Source organism: Petromyzon marinus, unplaced genomic scaffold (assembly GCF_048934315.1).
Source record: "Petromyzon marinus isolate PM22_M1 ecotype Great Lakes invasive population unplaced genomic scaffold, UKy_Petmar_22M1.pri1.0 PM_Scaffold_163, whole genome shotgun sequence".
NCBI classification, from domain to species: Eukaryota; Metazoa; Chordata; class Hyperoartia; order Petromyzontiformes; family Petromyzontidae; genus Petromyzon; species Petromyzon marinus.
In genome coordinates this window covers 198207-211972 of record NW_027423128.1, presented here as the reverse complement: position 1 = coordinate 211972, position 13766 = coordinate 198207, and the positions used below count along the sequence as shown (strand labels likewise).

Genomic DNA, 13766 nt, shown 5'->3' with positions numbered 1-13766 from the left:
GCGCACTCATATCACTGGATGAATTGCGCCTCATGAATGTGAATCCTTATTATATGAAGATTCCTTGCATTCATTTTCATGTAAAAAAATACTGTCACATTAAAACTGCAGACTCAAACAGGGGTGTGTAAAGTGTGTACAGCAGAGGTCTCACTCCGAATCAGTCGAGCGGAAATATCTTTTCATCGGTTGCGTAACGCTGTGTGGAAGCTACCTGGTCTGTCGCTCCGCACTAAGCTTCAGGTCTTCTCGGCCACGGTCATTCCCTCCCTTCTCTACGCTTGCGAAACGTGGACCCCCCTAATGGAACATCTTCGCCGGTTAGAAACATTTAGGCTGGCCTGCCTACGATCCATCCTGGGTTTAACCAGACTGGATTGTGTGAGGAGCTCACAAATCCTTGAAAGATCTGGGCAGGGTCCCATCGGTGAGCTCCTCCGGCAGGCAAGGCTGCGATGGCTGGGTCATGTAGCCCGCATGCCCAGCCAACGCATGCCGAAACAGCTTTTGTTTGGCCGGATTGAGGGGGCTAAGCGGGCGCGGCACGGGCTAGAGAAGAGATGGAGTGATGTGGTACAGGAGGACGTGGAGCTGAGTGGACTTGCCGATGACTGGTACCAGCGGTGTCAAGATCGGCCTCTGTGGAGGAGGCTCGTGAAGGATGCTACTGGGCAGTTGGAGGCAGTCGCCCTCCAACAACAACGGAGGGCGGAGGAGCGACGCTCACAACAGCGAGCGGAGCGCCGGGTGGCTAAAGCACAGCAGGTTGGCACAGTAGGGGGCACAGGTGGTGCATCAGCCAGTTATCTCAGTCAGTCGACCCGTGGCACCTGGGTCTGCCCCGTGACCACCTGCCAGTGGGCGTTCGACACTTCACGTGGCCTCAGGGTGCACATAGCCTGGCACAAGCGTCGTGGTGACGTCACCGCCACTTAGTGGCGAATGGCGGTTGTTGTTGTTGTTGTATATTCATATATGAGAGTGTGTATATTAGTGTACATGTGTAGTGGAGTAGGAAGGTGCATAGTGGAAACAGCGTGATTACATAACACAGACAGTACGGGTTATGTTGGGTCAGCCTGTAGCGAAGGCAAATACAGTGCAGGTTATATTAGGGCAATTAAGCTGGGTGAGCCAAGGACGGCTGTGATTGGCTGGAGCTGTTGCCAAGTCTAGAGTCGCGCCTAAAGGTCTGGAGGAGAAGCAGGTGCGAACGCCGAGGAGCGTGGTTGGGACGCGGACTAATTAATTGGGGAGTAATGAGAGCGGGGATAAATTGGGGGGTCGGCAATTGGAGCGAGGTTGTTGAAGTTGGAGAGCTTGGAGTGAACAGCGGGGAATTGAAGTTGGAGTCAACAGCAGGGAATTGAAGTGTGGAGAGCTTGGAGACAGAGAGTGGAGAGACAGAGTTTGAGAGACAGAGTTGGAGATGGAGCATGGAAACAGCATAGCGATAGCAGAGCTGAAGAAGAGAAGCAGCCAGCAGTGGAGAGAGCGTAGCGATGGCGGAGCTGAAGAAGAGAAGCAGCCAGCAGTGGAGAGAGCATAGCGATAGCGAAGCTGAACAGAGACGAAGCAGTTAGCAGTGGAGAGAGCATAGTGATGGTGATAGCGGTGAACAGAGACAAAGCAATTAGCAGTGGAGTGAGCATAGCGACGGTGATAGCGGAGAGCGGAGACAAAGAAGTTAGCGACGGAGTAAGCGAAGTAATCATGGGGAGTGGAGAGACAAAGGTGGCGAGCGAGTCGAGTGAAGCACGGTGAGCGAGCCGTGACGACATGGATACTGTAAAATATTGAGGACATGCTGAAAGTTGTAAATAAAGCGGTGTTCGAAGAAAGACAAAAGTTGTCCGAGTGAAATCGAACACTACATTTCGTGTCAGAGTGACTACGAACCATGCCGAGATGTCAAGGAAGGCGGCCAAGAAGAAGAACGTGCCGGTGGACTCATCCGACGACAGCAACGACGAGGACGTGCTTGCCCGTGTCCTGCCAAGTGGCCGATACTCCTCCGGAGGGCCTGGTTGAACGAGAGTCTAGAGAATGAGACAGCGGTTCGAGCGAGGCCGAGACCCCCGCACCATCGAGTGATTGGAGAGTCCTCATGGCCCAGTGGGAGGCCAGGATGGCGACATTGACGGAGGCGTTTAACCGCTTTGTGACATCGGACCAGATGCAACCGACGGTGTCAAGTCGACCAGCAGATGTTGCCGCGGGGTCGGAGCGATTGGAGAAATCCGACGACGATGAAGCACCACCATCGGGAACAGCACGGCGGTTCGAGGCCAAAGTTGGGGATTGGACGGCATTTACAAGACGGTTCCGAGCAGCTTATCAATCTCTGGAGTGGACTGAGGGTGCCGCTCTGCGGGCACTGCCGACGGCCCTCGATGATGATACCTTGGCGATATTTAATGGATTCCCTGCCACCGTCAGGTCAACACTGGATGGGGCATTCGCGGCAATGAGCAAGGTGTACGAGCCGCGGTCGGTCGCCAAACGTAGATTCCAGCAAAGGAAGCGGGAGGACACGGAATCCCCTCTTGCATTCCGCAGCGCGCTGTTGGCCCTCGCTCAAGTAGCATACCTGGCGATGGACCAGGAGGCCCTGGATTCCTTGCTGCAGGAGAAGCTTTTGCAGTTGGCCAAGGAGCTACGAGTCGTCCTTTCGCTTCCTGACAGCAACAACGACGATGACATGTCTCTACAGATCGCCAGGAACATCAAAGTCAACCTGGACCTCCGCGATGAGCCAGCGGTGGTGGGTGCGCAGCTGCTGTTCCTGAGCGCTGCCGCGTCCGAGAGCGCGGTGGCGGTGGGCGAGGCACCGCCGATTGCAGCGGCGGCCGGGGTGCCACCCGCGGGCATGCTGCGTCGCCCCGCGGTGTATGGATGTACTACGAGTGCGGACGGAGAGGACATGTTGCCCGCGACTGCTGGTGGCGCAGGGGCGGCCTTCCAAGGGCGCCGACCAGCTACAACCGAGGATTCTCCCAGGACCGAGGATTCCGGGTGAGTCGCGATACATTCAATACACGGCCGCTCTTTCCACATCACCAATCTGCGTCATCTCACCCATTCACATCTCATTCGTATGTTGCGCACGGTCAGGACGTGTGGGGCGCGTTGGTGCATCGTGTTTTGGGAGCTGCGCCGGGGTCGTCGGATGTGATGGCACTTATTCAAGGGGTGATGGTCAGAGTTATTGTTGACACGGGGGCTTCTGCGACCCTTATCTCGTTACAAACTTTTTGCTTATTGCCAACTTTGCCCCAGGCCCTAGAACCGGTTGATGGGCCGTGCATAGTAGCAAATGGTGGCAGTCTCGGTATTATGGGTTGTATGGTCGCGACGAATCAAATTGGCGAAGTGAGCGTTACGGGGAATATTTTGGTTTCCAAGGCCTTGGCGGTACCGTGTTTGTTGGGAACGGATTATTTGCAAAGGATGCCACTTAGAATTTCTATAGAGAAAGGGGTGTTTGGAATTGCCATCGGGAAAATGTCTAAAATTTTTGGGAACGTTTTTTAAGCTTGCGGTTGCGAATGCCGTGGTGCAGGCCGTGGTGAGCCGCACCGTTCGCGTTCCGCCTGGCACGCAGATGCTTGTGCCGCTGCGCTTTAAAAAACAGTTGCCTTTCGGCGAGCAACAGGAGGGTATATTGCTGACGCCCTCAAATGCTGTATCACGGATGCCCACTTTGGTAGGGGCTTTGACTATTGTACCGGCAAATTGTGACCCTTTAATACAAATTGTAAACGTGGGACACGAATCGGTCGTCATTCTGGAGGGTACAACGTTGGCGCATGCAACGGCAGCGCCGGGTCCGGAAGGGGAGGCGTGTTTGGCAACGGGACAGAGTGAGATGTTGCCGGGTGATGGAGATGATCCGGACTGGTTGCGAGATCTATATATGCAAAACCCTGAACTAACGCCTGTGCAGCGGTCGCGTCTCCATGGGTTTCCCTTTGAATTCAAAGATGTGTTCAGCGTGATTACATGATAACACAGACACTACGGGTTATGTTGGGTCAGCCTGTAGCGAAGGCAAATACAGTGCAGGTTATATTAGGGCAATTAAGCTGGGTGAACCAAGGACGGCTGTGATTGGCTGGAGCTGTTGCCAAGGCTAGAGTGGCACCTAAAGGTCTGGAGGAGAAACAGGTTCGAACGATGCGGAGCGTCGTTGGGACACGGACTAATTAATTGGGGAGTAATGAGAGCGGGGATAAATTGGGGGGTCGGCAATTGGAGCAAGGTTGTTGAAGTTGGAGAGCTTGGAGTGAACAGTGGGGAATTGAAGTGTGGAGAGCTTGGAGACAGAGAGTTGGAGAGACAGAGTTTGGGAGACAGAGTTGGAGACAGAGCTTGGAAACAGCGTAGCGATAGCGGAGCTGAAGAAGAGAAGCAGCCAGCAGTGGAGAGAGCGTAGCGATAGCAGAGCTGAAGAAGAGAAGCAGCCAGCAGTGGAGAGAGCGTAGCGATAGCGAAGCTGAACAGAGACGAAGCAGTTAGCAGTGGAGAGAGCATAGTGACGGTGATATAGGAGAGCAGAGATGAAGAAGTTAGCGGCTGAGTAAGCGAAGTAATCGTGGGGGAGTGGAGAGACAAAGGTGGCGAGCGAGTCGAGTGAAGCACAACGAGCGAGCCGTGGCGACATGGATACTGTAAAATATTGAGGACATGCTGAGAGTTGTAAATAAAACGGTGTTCAAAGAAAGACAAAAGTTGTCCGAGTGAAATCGAACACTACACATGTAAGGTCTAATAAATCTGAAAATCTAAATAGGCTCGAGGCTGGATGGTGCTTCTACCCAAGACTAACATGTATAACAACAGTTGTTGTAGCCTGCGGAGCTGCGTTATGGCAATGGAACAACATTCATCTCTATGCTCTACACCAACCCACACTGACAAGATTGGTGATGTCTGGTCAAATAACCCCCAAGACCTGCATGGTGTGGGAGTGCCTTATCCAGCAGTAGACTGACCAAAGGCTGTACTTGTACATGTGTAGGAGTGTGTGAGTTTATATGTACACTATGTGTACGTTTGTGTGTGTACATGTCTGTGTGTATATACGAGTGTCTTTGATTGTGTATTTATATGCGTTTAGGGGAATGGTGGGAAAGTCGTTGGCACATTACATTACAAACGAAGTGACCTGGGTTCAATATCCGTAAACAGCATCAGTGGTGAGTGATGAAAAAAATTCTGGTCCTGGAACTCCCGTAGGGTGACTCTGCCTTAAATGAGTACCTGGTGGTGTGTCAACATCAGCAATGGGGAGAGAAAGACAGCCAAGGACGGTGCTGGTCAGGGAAGTGCGATCAGCACTTGCCTCAAAAGTGTATGCAGGCTCCACGGGGAGATTGTCTTTGTGCTCTAAAGTGCAGTGTAATAGTGTGTGCTTGTTCCCTGTCACTGGCTTCACTTTCCCCACCAGTTTATATGGGCTACTTGGGGGATCATTGTCTCTTTAATGCTTTACAACTAAGATTAACACCCATTACCAATTAGCTGTCTCTGTAGTGGTGAGCACAATCACTGACCATGATCCACTGTGAACCAGGGGCTTGAATCGGACACGTGGATCAAACCGTTACCCTCACTCTCCACCGCAGTCGCAATCAGGGCTACATTTTCTCAGTATGGCCTAAGGTCACCTCACTCCCTGCATATAGTGTGAGGGCTATCATTATCGCTAATTAAATGTTGCTGAAGATGATGGAAAACTTTACAGCATCCATGAATATGCATAACTTTTTTTTCCTTTTGTACTTTAACGTACAGTGAGTGCAGCATTCACTGTGGACCCACCTACTCACTGTACATTTACTTACCCACTCACACTAATTCACTCATTCACCAACCCACTCACACACTAATTCACTCATTCACCAACCCACTTACACGCCACTCACATCCTCACTTAACTCCACATATTCACTCATCGATCCACCCACCAAGTCACCCACCAACTCAAGCAGGCACGCACTCACTCACCGAACCTCATCCCTCAGTGGATGAGTGGGAGTGGGTATGCGGCTGGAGAGTGAAGGTATGGGCAAGGGTGGGGGATGGGTTATGGAAAAAGTGAAGGCAGGTGCAGATTGGGGGTTAATGGGAGGTATCAAGGGAGGGGTGAGCGTGGCGTGCGGGGAGAGGAGTGAAGTGAGTGAGGACAATGATGGCAGTGGCAAGGGGAAGAATTTGTCAAAATTTGTGTTCATGCTTGGGCTACGCAAGACCGAGTGTTTACGTGAGAATGGAGTTACATTGTACTGTATGCACAGTTAATAAGTGAGGATTCTTATAGACAAAGATCTGCCGTATAGCCTTAACAGACTGCTGGGGAAAGTGCCGTTAGGGAGCACCTATGAAAGCCGGCATGGCATATGATGGAGTGGGTGGCCAGTATCACGCCCGGCTGCTTTTGTCTCCCGAGTAGCGATGTTTTACACACTGCACCTGGTGCTCAATTGAAACTGAGTTGATATCACGCACAATTATGCACACACAATTTGTGAAGTAGTGAATGCAAGGTGTGCCAGTCTTACACTAGATGTTTACATCTGTGCAGTCCACGCTGAAGCCTCTTCATTTCCTCGGTGCCGATGCCACAGCCGAACAGGTTGAGTGTCTCCACAGGTTCTTCTCGCTGCAGCAGGATCCAGGAGATGGCAGCGCAGTCTGGCAGGGACAGCCTTGTGAATGACAGGTCTATCTCAGTCATGGACCGAGTGACATCACTCAGGGACTTGCGGTCGTGCAGCTCGTGCACGCAGTGCAGGAGACTGTTGAGCCTGTGTTTGTCAACCATCCGATTCTTCATGCTGCGATTGAGCCACTCGATTATTTCCTTTTGATAATCTGCAGATGGAGGATCCAAGATACCCTCAAAGAACTTCCATGGAGTGCTTGATGCCAGTCCACAAAAAAACCTCTGAAACACATCAAACCTCCCATCTTTGCTGTCCTTAATAGCCTTGATGACGTCATTCACTGGCCATGTTGAATGTGACAGATGCAGAGCTATCGCTGCAAAGAATTCCTGCATTGTCAAGTGTGAAAATGAATAACAACTCCCTTGTTTAATGCCCTCACATGTGAACACTTTGTTGATGAATGTACTTCCTAGTTCAGAAGAACTAACAACAAACTCTTCTAGATCTTTTTGGCTGAACATCTGGATGATTTGCTGAACCCCCTTCAGAGCCATATTGCCAAGAGACGATACAATTTCCTTGGCACAGCAGCTGCCACGTCCATGGTGTACTATGAGCCCAAACACGTATTGTGTGAAGAGGTCGGTCATTGATTTGAGGATAATCTCAGAATGTTCAGACTTTTGTAAATGTTCCTTCAGTGTAATGGCTGCTATATGGCAGAATGAAGGGTTCTGGGACAATGTATTCACTGTTTCATTTTCCTGCAGGAGCTTGAGTGCCCTTTCTGCTAGACTCCTATCTTGGTAAAATTTGTTAAAAAATGCTATTTTATCTTTGTTGGAAAACCCAGTGATTTCAACAGCTCGATCAACATTCACTTGACTCAGTTGTTCCATGGCAATGGGTCTGGTCGTTATCAAGACCGAGGCCTTGGGCAAGAGATTTCCATTCACTAGGGCAGCAATGATGGCTTCTACTGTTGCCGTCTTACGTGGATCGGTGCACGCATTGGCATAGTCAAGGCGCTTTCCAAACTCGTCCAACCCCTCCATAACAAAATGGGTTCTCTCTTGGTTTGCGAAAACCTCATCCGCTTTGTTTCCCAAACATGAGTGCAGCTTAGAAAACAGCTCTGCCAGTGACACCTCTCCAATATCATTTATCTCCCTGAACCTTATGAGCACGATGTGCTCAAAGCGTCGTGCAAATACTTTCTCACCTGACAGCAAGCTGTGCACAATGAATTTGCTCAACATGGTTTTACCGCTGCCTGGAGTCCCCACTACAATAACCAGTCGGGGGTGTGTTTTTTTTCCAATGTGATCAAAGAGCTTCTTGTAAGTAATCCCTTCTCTCTGTGCTCTCTTCATCAGCTCCTCGTGCTGCTTGCCTCTCGCTAGTAACTCGTGCTCCTTGGTTTCTTGATGGCGGTAGTAGGGAACCAGAATTGGCTTCACCATCCTCTCCAGCAAAAACACTGCAGGTTCTCCAGGTCGTGCGTCGTAGTTTCGTGTTAATGATGTCAGCTTCAGCAATAATTCTCTGAAATCATCACCAGGCTTATCTAAATGACACAAATAATTTAACGAGCAGATCAGTTTCACTTACAATAAAAAACATATTCCTACAGCAGACAAATATGTTTAAAATAAACTATGTAAAAAAAGCGTAGCGAATTCATTCACCATGGATAATGCAGCAACATCATGTACATCATGAATTATTGTGTGGAAGTTTTCACGATGTGTATTCTCCAAATGCAATTTTTATAAACACTGTACCTTTTGTAAAAAAATATGTTTTATCATAACAAAAATGCTACCACCATGTGTCTTGTTTGTTTTGCCTGTGAAAAAGATAGTACCACATTTAGCATTACCGTGTACATCAGCATCATCACAACCTAATTTTATCAATCTGTGTGTAAAATGCACTGCTTGCCTTATCCTACAATTATCGATTTTTTTTTTGTCTAGGATGTTGATTTTTTTTTTTATATTTCACTGGTATTGGGGCTGTGTTTCCTCTCCCATCTCAAGCTGGCCTACATCACGTAGCACGGGGGCTACACTGGTGGAGTGCAGTACACCAGCCACGGTCCTAGCAGCAGAGAAGATGAAGTGCTGTCACTTCCACAAGAACAGACACATGAATCACAACACTCGTAGCATCCCACGTGATACATCGTAGGTTCACTTGAACTTCAACTAATCTGGCTACTGCATCATCAGCAAACACTGTGGCAGCCACTACATTGTGGAGAGTGTCGATTTCCAATGACAAATTTGCTCAACAACTTCCATCAGCTTTCCAAGGAAACATTGAACCCAGTCTCTCACCACTTGGGCAATGGTGACCATGAGTAGCCTGATCCCTCTGTATCTGATCTTATTTTAATTTCTCGGGAATCATATATTCGGAGTCATTATCTCCCGTGGACTTTTTTACAAATGACGAGGTCTACAAATTTGACGTTGAATCTGGAGTGAAGTATAACCAATCCAGTTTCAGTTTCATTTATTTTGTATAGCCCTGTGAGCCATTCGGCTCTTGAATCGGGTGCAACTGCAACAAACAAAACCAGGAACAAGAAACATCTTAAAGTGACTACGCGCAAACAGAAAAATCCAGGAAAAAACAGCAAAGTGTTCCGGAAAAAGCACCGTATATCAATGCTGTGTGCAAACATCCCAGTGGGATGCAAGCCAAACAATTACAACCATAAGACAATTTAGATTAAAGTTATCAGTCTAACTCTGTACTACAACAAATAAATATGGCTAAACCAAAACGTTTTAGAAATCACTAAAATAAAGCTATAAAAGCAATGTAACAGTGATCATAGGAACTAATTTAAATTTTACAATAAAAGATACACATAACATGTACTACCAAACTTTGCAGCCATAGCTTGCTGCATGAGTCACTCCATAACAGCAGGAGTATCAGTAGGAGTATCAACATTTTTCAAGAGTTAAGAGGAGAGAGTAGGTTCCGTTTCATGAGTCAATGGCATTAAAAGGCGGGGTGTCATTAGAAATAGCAGTCATTTCTAGATTTAAAGCTTTCGTGACTGCAAGGATCCATATTCTGGTTCTATTCGGTAAAGTCACGTTAGTAAAAAATAAAACAACAAAAATCACGACGTTTCGGCCACAACACAAGCGGCCTTCATCAGGTGAAGGGACCAGGCTGTCTCGAGGACAGCGCTGGAGTGAAACACAGCCACGCTCAGACCGCGACCTTTAAGCTGTGTGCAAGGGAACAAGGTGCCTTGACAAAGGAATTAGCATAAAAATTAGCATTTGATTGGCCGACTTAGCATGATGAACGGTGTAGAGGTGGTTTACATGCGGGTGCACATTCCGGTTGGTGTGGGGGGGGAGGGGGAGTTTACCTATTGATGGTGTGAAAAAGGAATTTTTAAGAGCTGCGAAAGTTTGGGGTACCACTACTTGAAAAATATACTGTACCATTGAAAATTAGTTTAATGTTTGGTTCGATTTGCAACATCTTTCCAATGGTTGCTTAATTTGAAACCATCTTCTCGGTTGAAATTGTGTCTGTGTTTGTAGATCTGAATTGCCTCGTAAACAAATTTCTGATAAAAACCCGTGGGTTTGCAAAGAACCTTGGTATCGGAGAAAATTATATCGTGATCACCCACAGCGTTGTAACAGTGATCAGCTACGGCAGAATAATTCGTTCTGCCGTGTTTCAAATCTGATTTGTGCTCGCGAATTCGGTCAGAGACATGTCGCTTTGTCTCCCCGATATAGCAAGCACCGCAGGTAAAACTCAATTTGTAAACCCCGGGGTACTGTAAGTCAGGAATGACATCCTTCACGGATGGGATCAGATCACGAATTTTGTGTACTGTATTGAACCGGACCTGGATCTTGTGTTTGTTTAGAATTTTGGAAATCTTTTTAGTAACGCCTGCTATATATGGTAGTGTGATGGTTTTCACCGGAGTATCAAGTGGTTGTTTCTGTATGGAGGGAGAAACAGCTTGGCGGATGGTACGGTCAGAGTATCCATTCCTTTTGAGGGCCAGGTGTACATGTTTTAATTCACGGGTCAGGTGGTGTTGGTCCGAAATGCAATGAGCTCTTAAAAATTCCCTTTTCACACCATCAATAGGTAAACTCCCCCTCCGCGCCAACCGGCATGTGCACCCGCATGTACACCACCTCTACGCCGTTCATCATGCTAAGTCGGCCAATCAAATGCAAATTTTTATGCTAATTCCTTTGTCAAGGCACCTTGTTTCCTCGCACACAGCTTAAAGGTCGCGGTCTGAGCGTGGCTGTGTTTCACTCCAGCGCTGTCCTCGAGACAGCCTGGTCCCTTCACCTGATGAAGGCCACTTGTGTTGTGGCCGAAACGTCGTGATTTTTGTTGTTTTATTTTTTACCTACGTGACTTTACTGAATAGAACCAAAGAGAATAGCAGTCATAGCTAGTCAATATAAAAAAATTAGGAGTAAACAATGTCCACAAAGGAGGAGACATTATACTGAGAAGAGCAGATAGCCAAGGACCGAGCCACGTGGAACACCATATAATTGGGACTTCTGAACAGAAGGCAGTCCTTGCTTGCAAAAATAGGGCTCACTTTTAGAGGGGAAGCAGAAGCAATGGGGAAGTGTGAGAGATGCCTGCGTAGCCATGCCGATTCAATAGGATGGAGTGGTGTGTGGTATCCAAAGCAGCCCAAAAGTCAAGAACTAGAAGCAGCTTCCATAATTTAAGAGAGGTGGTCATTCACCCTCAATAGGGAAACAGTTTCAACGAAATGGCCTTGGTGGAATCCAGATTGTACCAAGTCATGGAGACCAAGGCAGCTGATGGGTTTGCTGCCATGGCCAAACATATTGGGCTTGACACTTGAAAGAGAGCTTCATAGCTCATTATATTCTTCCAGCTCAAATAAAATGCCTGTGTCTGAAGAGGTGAGAGAAAATCACCATGTTTAAGTCATTTGCAAGGAAAGGGAGGTGTAGGATAGGACAGAAATTCAGGAATGTTGGGGTACAGTGTGGATGCAATGTTTTGATACTGACACACATTTCCATTATCCATCCATCCTTTCCTCCAAATTTCTGATCCCTTGTACATACCCTGCTATGGAATGGAATATGAATGTCCTCCTCCTGAGAGGGATGTTGTTATGCAAGAGTGGTGCAGTTTGCGAATATCAAATGACAGTTCATATCAGTTCAAAGCAATTCCTTCGCTTAAACTTGCCAGAGACATGCGAATGGTTACGTGAAGTTTAGCATCACTCACGAGAAGCTGCTCCAGGGATGGCTTTACCCGCAGTTGTGCTCAGATCGACACCCATCACGTTGAGCTGCTGCTCATGCTGTGATATCCACTGACCCAAGAGAGGGATCTCGGATCTCAGTGGCACCAGCACATCTTTAAGGAATCTCATGCACACTTCTTCTCCATTGTTGAGCACCAGGTCAACCAGGTCCCGTGTTCGTGCCATGGGGTTATTCTCGCTTTTGAGGGACGCATATACACTGTCCAGGACTATCCCTGTTTGATAGGAATAGTCAAGCACTTCTGAAGACTTCGCCTGGAGGTATTTCTGCAGATTCACTTTGTTGGTTTTAATGCTCTCACATGCAGAAACTTTTGATGCCATCACGATAAATGCATCGAGTCACCTGAAGAAAATGAAAACAAACCATGTGTCACCTGTAAGCATAGTCGTGTAATTTTAGACAGGTACGGGAAAGAATAATAATTATAAAAATAAAATGTTGCTACTAAAATCTGAGAGGTCTCGGTTAGGTACAATTGTGACTTTAGGTATTTGATTGTGAATACATTGAGTTATTTAAATTGTAATGAAAGCTTAAAAATTGTCATTGGAATATATAGAAATACATACAATTGCATCGAAACACTTTAGGCATCTCAAAACACTCTTCAGTGCAAGCATTTGAACATTCACATGAACACAACACTACGATAAAGAAAAGTAAAATGTAAACCTAATTCAAAACACCACACAGGTTTAGCAGATTAAGCAGCTGCGTGACACCACGTGCTCACTGCCTCGACCATCGTGATGCCACGCAGACGGCAAATTGCGTTGTAATGTGCAATGATCGGGATAGCGTCACCTCTAGTTGAGTGACGATTAGAGGGTGGGAGCCAGGTTTGATCTTGGGTAGTCCCTATGTAGTGGGCACTCCCTTGCTCTCAATGTATGGGTAGAGGGTGCTCTGAGGTTGTCTAGCAGTGGTATGACGTCACATACCGCGCTCCCAGCAGCGGCTGGCGGGGCCATTTGTGAGGGGGCCGGGGGAGCCGACGGAGGGAGCCGATGGAGCCAGGAGGCCGACGGGGCGGGGGAGCCGGGGGGGGGGGCGACGGAGCCGGGGGGAGGGGGGGGCGACAGCGCGGGCAGAGGGAGCCGACACTGACTTTCTCATACATCATACACTGACTCATTCACACCATGCACTGACTCACTCACACATCATGCACTGACTCACTCACACATCATGCACTGACTCGCTCACACATCATGCACTGACTCGCTCATCATGCGCTTACTCACTCACACATCATACACTCGAACAACCACTGACCCATTCACTCATCATACACAGGTTCACTCATCGTGTGCTGGCTCACTCGCACATCATACACTCACTCTGCCGCTGACTCGCTCACACATCATACACTGACTCACTCATCATGCGCTGGCTCACACATCATGTACTCACTCAACCTAATACTGACTCGATCATCATACGCTGACTCGCACATCATACGTTGACTCGCACATCATACACTCACTCACGCTGCTGCTGACTCACTCACACATCATACACTGGGAGTGTCGTGCTGCCAGCTATGGCTGCAGGTTTTGTCGTACATGTTATGTTTATCGTTTGTTAATTTTAAAATCACAGTTCCTATGATTACTGCTGTTACATTGTTTTTGTAGCTTTATTTTGGTCTGGTTGTGGTTCAATAGTTTTCTGCAATGTAGATTCATATTTTGTTTGTTGCGTTTGCACCCGACTTAAGAGCCGCATGGCTCACAGGGCTATACCTAATAAATTA

The 13766-nt window shown here is 47.9% G+C and overlaps 1 long non-coding RNA gene across 2 annotated transcripts; it reads right to left on the bottom strand.

Moving 5' to 3' along the window:
• Window positions 1–7015: 7015 nt before the first annotated feature.
• LOC142922766 (uncharacterized) lies at window positions 7016–12856 on the bottom strand. 2 transcript variants are annotated; one of them, XR_012940274.1, is made up of 3 exons: window positions 11967–12364; window positions 8456–8520; window positions 7016–8238 (listed from the first exon to the last, which is right to left on the bottom strand). It is a non-coding gene; the product is annotated as an uncharacterized LOC142922766 (long non-coding RNA). The 2 variants fall into 2 exon arrangements; XR_012940275.1 differs by lacking the exon at window positions 8456–8520 and having other exon boundaries at window positions 11967–12856.
• Between the last annotated feature and the right edge of the window lie 910 nt (window positions 12857–13766).